The 7,961-nt window shown below is 35.3% G+C and overlaps 1 long non-coding RNA gene across 1 annotated transcript; it reads left to right on the plus strand.

Moving 5' to 3' along the window:
* The first annotated feature begins 822 nt into the window (after positions 1-822).
* LOC104996281 lies at positions 823-7,721 on the plus strand. Its single transcript, XR_826159.1, has 3 exons — positions 823-856; positions 7,158-7,282; positions 7,527-7,721. It is a non-coding gene; the product is annotated as an uncharacterized LOC104996281 (long non-coding RNA).
* The last annotated feature ends 240 nt before the right edge of the window (positions 7,722-7,961 follow it).

Consider the following 7,961-nt stretch of genomic DNA (forward strand, 5'->3'; position numbering starts at 1 on the left):
CTTCTTTAATATTGAGCAACCTACTCCTTTTCTCTGGCTACTGCTCATCATGTGAAAATAGAGTTGTGACCCTTATGTGCTCTAAGACTTGTTTCAATAAAAGGTTGTGGTTATGTACATTGTCTTTAGAATCTAAGACCTGGGCTTGCTTTCTGGCTCTGCCATTTACAAGGTACATGCCCTCAGACGAGTTATTTGCCCCAGGTTTCAATTTCCTTAGATTTAAAACAGAACTATTAGTATGACTTAATATATGTAAGATTTAATATAGTGCTTGAAATATAGAAATCCCTTAGTTCATGGTAGATACTGTAGGGGAAATAGGGGTAAATTATATGATTTTTTTCAATGCTCTCCAAATTATTTTGTATTTTATTGTTATATTAACTCTTTGTTGGCCAATTGTCTTGATTATCCTTTAATCTAATGGCTTCTAGATTTTGGAATTTTCAACTTCTTTCTGGTTAAATATATGCCACTTTGACATATATTTTTGCCTTCCTTTCTTAAGTTAAAGCCTGGTTTTAAGGTAGACATTAAAGAAGTGAATATAATTAATAAAAGCCACACAGATCATAAATAGCAAATGTAGTGAAAAGAGCTTTGTATTGGTCGTTTGTAACCTGGCCTCTGGCCCCTAGTTCAGCTGAGTAGTTAAGAAGCTGTGTGTCCTGGAGAAGCTTTCTGCCCTTCTCTGGGCCTTAGTTCTTCATCCTAAATAAGGCAGTTATAATATTAGAAGGTTTCTGAGGATCATTTAACTCTAAGATTCTGATTCTGGAATCTGCCTGTCCTATTGTGACTTATCGTTGTTTGTTCTGTCCTTGCAGAGGCTGTGAGCCAAAGAGGCTCCCAGGTATGTATTTCTCACTCTCACTGGCCCTCTACTATCACAAGAGGTTGTCTTACAACAAAGGTGATTTTGAGTTGGGAAGTACTGTGACTATTTCATTAAGGTCTTCTGAGTTCATTTGGTTGCTCTGGTGAGAAGGTGGGATGGCATGCATGATATCCTTATTTAGGAAAAAATGTCATTTTTAGTGCAGATGCCTTTTCCTTAACAGTACAAAAGGACTTAAAAATTACTTCCCATTTTCTTTAGATGAGCCAGATGTCACATTTCCAGAGAAAACAGTATGTACACAGTTAAAGGCTCTAAAACAATACATTGCTTATAAAAATATGGGATGTATAGATCAGTCTTATGGACTCTGTGGGAGAGGGAGAGGGTGGGGAGATTTGGGAGAATAGCATTGAAACATGTATAATATCATGTATGAAACGAGTCGCCAGTCCAGGTTCGATGCACGATACTGGATGCTTGGGGCTGGTGCACTGGGACGACCCAGAGGGATGGTATGGGGAGGGAGGAGGGAGGAGGGTTCAGGATGGGGAACGCGGGTATACCTGTGGCGGATTCATTTCGATATTTGGCAAAACTAATACAATATTGTAAAGTTTAAAAATAAAATTAAATTAAAAAAAATATGGGATGAATATAATTTATTTTCTAAATAAGGATAATTTTGAGAGTGGAAGTAGTATTTACAGTTTTATAGAGAAGACATAAACTGAGACTATTCAGCCAACTCAAAACATACAGTTACTCTAGATCTGAGTACCTTGTTCACAAGTCTCTAAGAATGCTTCATAAAATGTATTCCGGTTTCCTACACATACATGTTAGATCTTCTAATTGAACCAGGATGTCTAGGGAGGGATGCTGAGGCCTAGGAATCTACATTTTAAGAAGCCCCTAACATTAAAATTGGGGAATCACAGCTCTGTATTTTAATAAACACACTTAGGTATAGAGAGAGAGTACGTCTCATGTGAGTCTGGCACATACTCTCTCTCTATACCTAAGTGTGTTTATTAAAATACACACTTAAAATACATCCTTTGGTATTTGTCGTGTCCCACTCTTTGCGACCCCATGGACTGTAGCCTGCCAGGCTCCTCCGTCCATGGATTCTCCAGGCAAGAATACTGGAGTGCGTTGCCATTTCCTTCTCCATTACCTTCTCTTCTTTGTGGACATATGGACAGGTAGCTTGGTTGGCAACTAGTAATCACAGAATCTACACTACTGAGAAAGTAATTTGTAATAATAGGGTCTATAATCATAATAAAAAAAAGAAATAGTTGTATACCTTAAAATTTTTAAAAATGTAGTCAGAGTTTCCTTTCTGAAATATGGGTTTTGAGAAAGAATATTCAGGTTTATAATCCAGCCCTATTACTCAGTAAATGTCTGATTATTGGTAACTTACTTCACCTTTCTGTGCCTCAGTTTCTTTGTCTATAAAATTCAGCTAATGAAGTACTCAGTTCAATACTACATGAGCTAATTTATATACAGCCCATAAAACTGCTCAGTGCAGAGTAAATACTAAATAAAAATTAACTATTATTAAATTTTTATTTTAATGATTTAATCCTAATAACTAAGTCACATTTATCCAATTTTAGTTTTCTAATTAAAGAGTAAATATTTTAAACAAAATATTTATAAAGAGATATAGAGAGAAACAACTCTAGAACTTTAAAAAAAAATTAATTCATTCAACAAACATCCTCCATGCTAATTCCAAAAAACTCTAACATTTTAACTTTATTCACATGACTCTCTTAATTCAAAGTTATAGATAATTTTCAAATGCCAAGATGATAATATCAAAATTCTTTAGCCTGGCTTTCAAGTCCCTTATCAATCTACTGGCTGTCTCCTTGTTCAGCCTCATTCATTCTCTACCAGCCTGTGACCCAATTCTTCGACCATAGCATACCAAGGCCTCTCACATGCCTTGGTTAAGGCTGTTCTTACATTCTGAAAGACAATTACCAGTCACACCATTGTGAAAAGCGTGCTCAGGCTCTCATTTAGAAGGACCTTCATATCCTCCCTCATGCAGAAATCTCCTAAGAACAAAATCAATTTTGCTCTATCATCCCTATGAATGATTTACTAAGATCCCATCTGTATTTATCCTGGATTTTACTGATATACTAAATTCAACATTTATCATATTATGCTACCCATCACAGATAGCCTTCTCTCTTATAAATTAAGCTCCTTAAGGCCAGAGGAAGTGTTTTCTCTCTTGTTTGGATCTTAGGTCTTTAAATGTGGCACAGCTTCAATAAAAATCTTACCTAATAAATGGATAGATGGTTGAATGGATAAATCAATGGATTGATAGCTGAAGAGATGGATTCATGAATGAGTGAAAGATTCAACAAATGTTAGAATGTATAAGATAATATCAGATGTGATATATAGTATTTCTACTTTCTGAAAACTAGCCACCTACAAGAATTTTGAGATAAGGTTTTATAATCTATACATCTTACCTAAAAATTTAGTTGAAGATGGAGGTCAACTTCCATCTTCATTTTGCATTTTTTTATGTTTTTAAAAAATATTTTCATTTTGAAAAGTAGCCCAAAGAAATATTATATACTATGTATCTTTTATCCAGCTCACGTTACATAACTTCCCTACAGTCATCAAAGTCAGGAAATGAACATTGATACAGAACTGTTACCTAACTTGTTAACCTGAAATCCTGTTCAAAGTTCACTAGCTGTCCCAGAAATATTATCTCATTCTCTTGTTGTAGGATCTAATCTGAGACCACATATAGTTTTTTGTCTGCTCAGTCTCTCTTCAACTCTTTCTAAGCAACAGCTACTTTCTTGAAGCAAAATTCAGTTGTAAGATTTTAATTAGAAATTTGATAAGACTGCTTTGGAATTTCAAGTTACTGGCACAAAGTAGGTATTCAATATTTGTTGAGTAAAAAGTAAAGAAATAAAATTGATTTCTTCATGGAACCATACAAAAGGGAATTATAAAGGAAGCTAAGCAACAAAAAAGGGAAAAAATTAAAGTATGAAAATTAAATCATGCTGAACAAGAGAAAATACAGAAGAGAATGTACTATCTTTAGAAATAACTTCTGGTAGAGCATATCCCCTCTTTCACACCAAAATAAACTTTCTGGGGCTTCCCAGGTGGCTCAGTGGTAAAGAATCTGCCTGCCAATGCAGGAGACATGAGTTTGCTCCTTAGGTCAGGAAGATCCCCTGGAAGAGGAAATCACAACACATTCCAGCATTCTTGCCTAGAAAATCCCATGGAAAGAGGAGCCTAGAGGGCTACAGTCCATAGGGTCGCAAAGAGTTGGACATGAGCGAGTGACTGAGCACACACACGTAAACTTTTCAAATCAGAAATTGTTTTTGAAAAGAAAATGTTTGAAAAAGACAAATTTTGTCTTGCTTAAACTGTACTATATGAAATATATAGTTTTTTTAAAATATCTTACCAATTCACAGACTAAATATTTCACTTAATCTTTAATCTACTGTGTTTTAATACAACCAAGAAGTTGATTCTTAATGCCTTCTATTCCATGTGGTGACTGTAGAAAGCATAAAAGTAACAAGTCAGATCCTTAATCCAAGACAATTAGAAAGTCATGGTATTAGAGTTGATGAGACTCTTAACTTTCATTCTTCTGATGTTTAGGGTGAGAAAACTAACAGTTACATTTTGTTCTCTTTACCATATGAGGAAAATTATATTCTGGGAGGCAGGAGGAGTTACATATTTTCATGTTGAACCTTTAAGTCTAGAAATATATTTTAAAGATTACTGAGATTAAATAATAACTTTATAAACTGCATTACTGTCATGTTTTTAATGCGAACTAATTTGCAATCAGATATATAACTATGAACAGGAACTTCTTGAGAGGAGGGACTTAGTATGCAAAATTAGATTCTTGGAAAAATGGGTTCATGATAGATAAAGAAACAAACTGGAAAATCACAATGTAATGGTATGAAAGTGAATTCAAAGTGAAATTTGCTCAGTCGTGTCTGACTCTTTGTGACCCCATGGACTATGCTGCTGCTACTGCTGCTAAGTCACTTTAGTCGTGTCCAACTCTGTGTGACCCCATAGACGGCAGCGCACCAGGCTCCCCCGTCCCCGGGATTCTCCAGGCAAGAACACTGGAGTGGGTTGCCATTTCCTTCTCCAATGCATGAAAGAAAAGTGAAAGTGAAGTCGCTCAATCGTGTCCGACTCTTCACGACCCCATGGACTGCAGCCCACCAGGCTCCTCTGTCCATGGGATTTTCCAGGCAAGAGTATTGGAGTGGGGTGCCATTGCCTTCTCCGCCATGGACTATACAGTCCATGGAATTTTCCAGGCCAGAATACCGGAGTGCGTAGCCTTTCCCTTCTCCAGGGGATCTTTCCAACCCAGGGATCAAACCCAGGGTTCCTGCTTTGCAGGCAGATTCTTTACCAGCTGAGCCACAAATCTAGGTTCTAATTCTGTCCCCATGTCATGTGAAATGTTGGAAGAATGTCTTCCAAAAGGAAGTGAGCCTTAATGTCCCCACATGTAAAATTAGAGCATAGGAAGAAATGCCCTTCGGCTAAACCGAAAGCAAAATCTCAACAGGTAAAGGACCAGATAAACACTGACTTTCTTTGCTTGAAGTAAGGGTAATGAAAGCAGAATAAAAAAGATGGCTACTAAAGTCTGTCTATTCCCGTGAGGAAAATCTGTGAGCAGATTTTCTTTCATTCTACCTATGAAGTTGTGTAATTATATAAAAACACTTTCACACTATTCAACAAAGTTCCATAAATTTCCTATTATGGTCAAAGCCTACAGGAAATAGAAATATGAAAAAAATAATTCCTGAAGTTTTACTTGATAAATGCATCAAAAGTCTTTAAAAAGGCAAATTAAAAACAGAGGATCTTTTTACTTCTATAAATGGAGCCTAAAGAAAGAATTGAAAATGCATTTATACAGATATTCCTAGCAATATAGATTGCATTAGCAAATAATATGGAAACAAACAAACAAAAAAAGGAAAAAACAGGGAAACAAACCAAATGTTTCCAAATAGGGAACTGAATGATAATTAATACAATATATAGTAACTATTCAAATGGGTAATATAGAATGTATATTGATGCAGAAAGATACTGAAAGAATATTTCAAGTTTAAATCATTTTATAAAATGCTATCAATGGTAATGAGACTTGGGAAAAATATATAAACAGAGAAGATGTCAGGTAAGGTACTATCAATAGTGCAAATTTCTGGATATTGTTTTAGACATGATTTAAATCTATCCCTTTTGTGCTGCTCTGTATTTTTTTTTTTTTTTTTTTTTTTTTTTTTTTTTTTTTTTTTTTTCTCTAATTTTATTTTATTTTTAAACTTTACATAATTGTATTAGTTTTGCCAAATATCAAAATGAATCCGCCACAGGTATACATGTGTTCCCCATCCCGAACCCTCCTCCCTCCTCCCTCCCCATACCATCCCTCTGGGCCGTCCCAGTACACCAGCCCCAAGCATCCAGCGTCATGTATTTTTAACGGTTCTATTATAACATGCATTGTTTGTATGACAGGTAGTTACAGAGATAGCTAATGAAGCAATCAATTATAGAACTATGATTATATGCACATATATCTTGTTATGCCTTACTCCTAGGAGTTTGCATTGAACCCAGGTCTCCTACGTTGCAGGCAGATTCTTAACTGTCTGAGCCACCATAGAAGTCCAAAGTAAAACAAAAATAAGTAAACAAAAGCAAATATAAATAAAAATATTAATAACATTTGTGTACTACTGAAGGTTGATGTCAGATAATAAACTTGTAGGCATTTGGAAACAGAAGCAATCTTTTTTCACCTGAGGATTTTCAGGAAAATTTCAGAGTATGAGACGGTATTTGAGAGGTGTTATTTCATATCATTAAAGAATGACATAAAAGAGAAGATTTATTATAGGAGGAAAGAGTAGTATAGTGCTGGAAAAAAAAACAAGCAAAATGTTTTTAAAGGTTATTGAAGGCCAATTTGGCTAGATTAGTGGGTTTCCGTATGGTCAGAATGATATAATGGCTAAGAATATATGCTCTAGAGTTAAACTGTCCTTGTTTGAATCCTGGGTTTACAAGGATGCAATAATAAGATAATGATAATAAGAGTTTAGTAATAATAACTTTTTAAATGGATTTATAAGCATAAATAGAATATTTTATTACCACTTGAGAGAGGTAATGATGTCAATGCCATTATTCATGGAATTAAAAAAGAACTTTTTAATCACAGGCTTTTTGCAGCAATTATGAGAAAACAGCTACAAATGGAAAACCCTGTCCCAAGACAGACAAACCAGTATGTGGCACTGATGGACAAACTTACCACAACCTCTGTGAATTCTGCCAAGCAGCTAAGTAAGCACCTGAAAGCTGTCTTTGGAAGAGCATCTTTGGTTTAGGTCAATGGGGTATAAGTCAGGGAAGTTATTTATTAAGCCTTTTACTATGCTAAGTATTTTACACATAGTTCTTTTTTAAAATAAGGCAGTATTATTAGCCTCAGACCTAGAAAGCTTTAGTATCATTTCCCAGTTCATTTATACTGGGCTTAACCCACATCCACTGCACTTCACTGTGAGCAGTATCTCTGTTCTTTCAGGGAAAGAAATTGGAAGCTCAATTTCAAACATGAAGGAAAATGTTGATTCGCCTGATGCTGCAATGCTGGAAGTGCCTACAATTCACCTTTTGCATCAGAAGAGTCTCTGTTTATCCAGTCTCCATTGCTATGTATTTCCCATCAGTTATTTTGCATAAAGAAAGCACTTTCAATAAAGTTATCTTGGCAGACTGACTACATTGATGTTCTTTTCAGCTAACAAGGGAGCCACCTTTATTTGATTTAGACTAACTGCTAGACTGCCTTAGTACAAAATGATACAATTTGAAAACAAACCACAGGACATAAATTATTATCACACTTTTCAAATCCAGAATTCTCCAACCAGTACTCTGAGTCTCAATTCTTCAGAATTTATGCAGATGAAGTCAAGGACAAGAAAGCTCAATCCAAGAAAATATAGATCATCTGATA

Source organism: Bison bison, unplaced genomic scaffold (genome assembly GCF_000754665.1).
Source record: "Bison bison bison isolate TAMUID 2011002044 unplaced genomic scaffold, Bison_UMD1.0 scf7180017864291, whole genome shotgun sequence".
In the NCBI taxonomy this organism is placed as follows: Eukaryota; Metazoa; Chordata; class Mammalia; order Artiodactyla; family Bovidae; genus Bison; species Bison bison.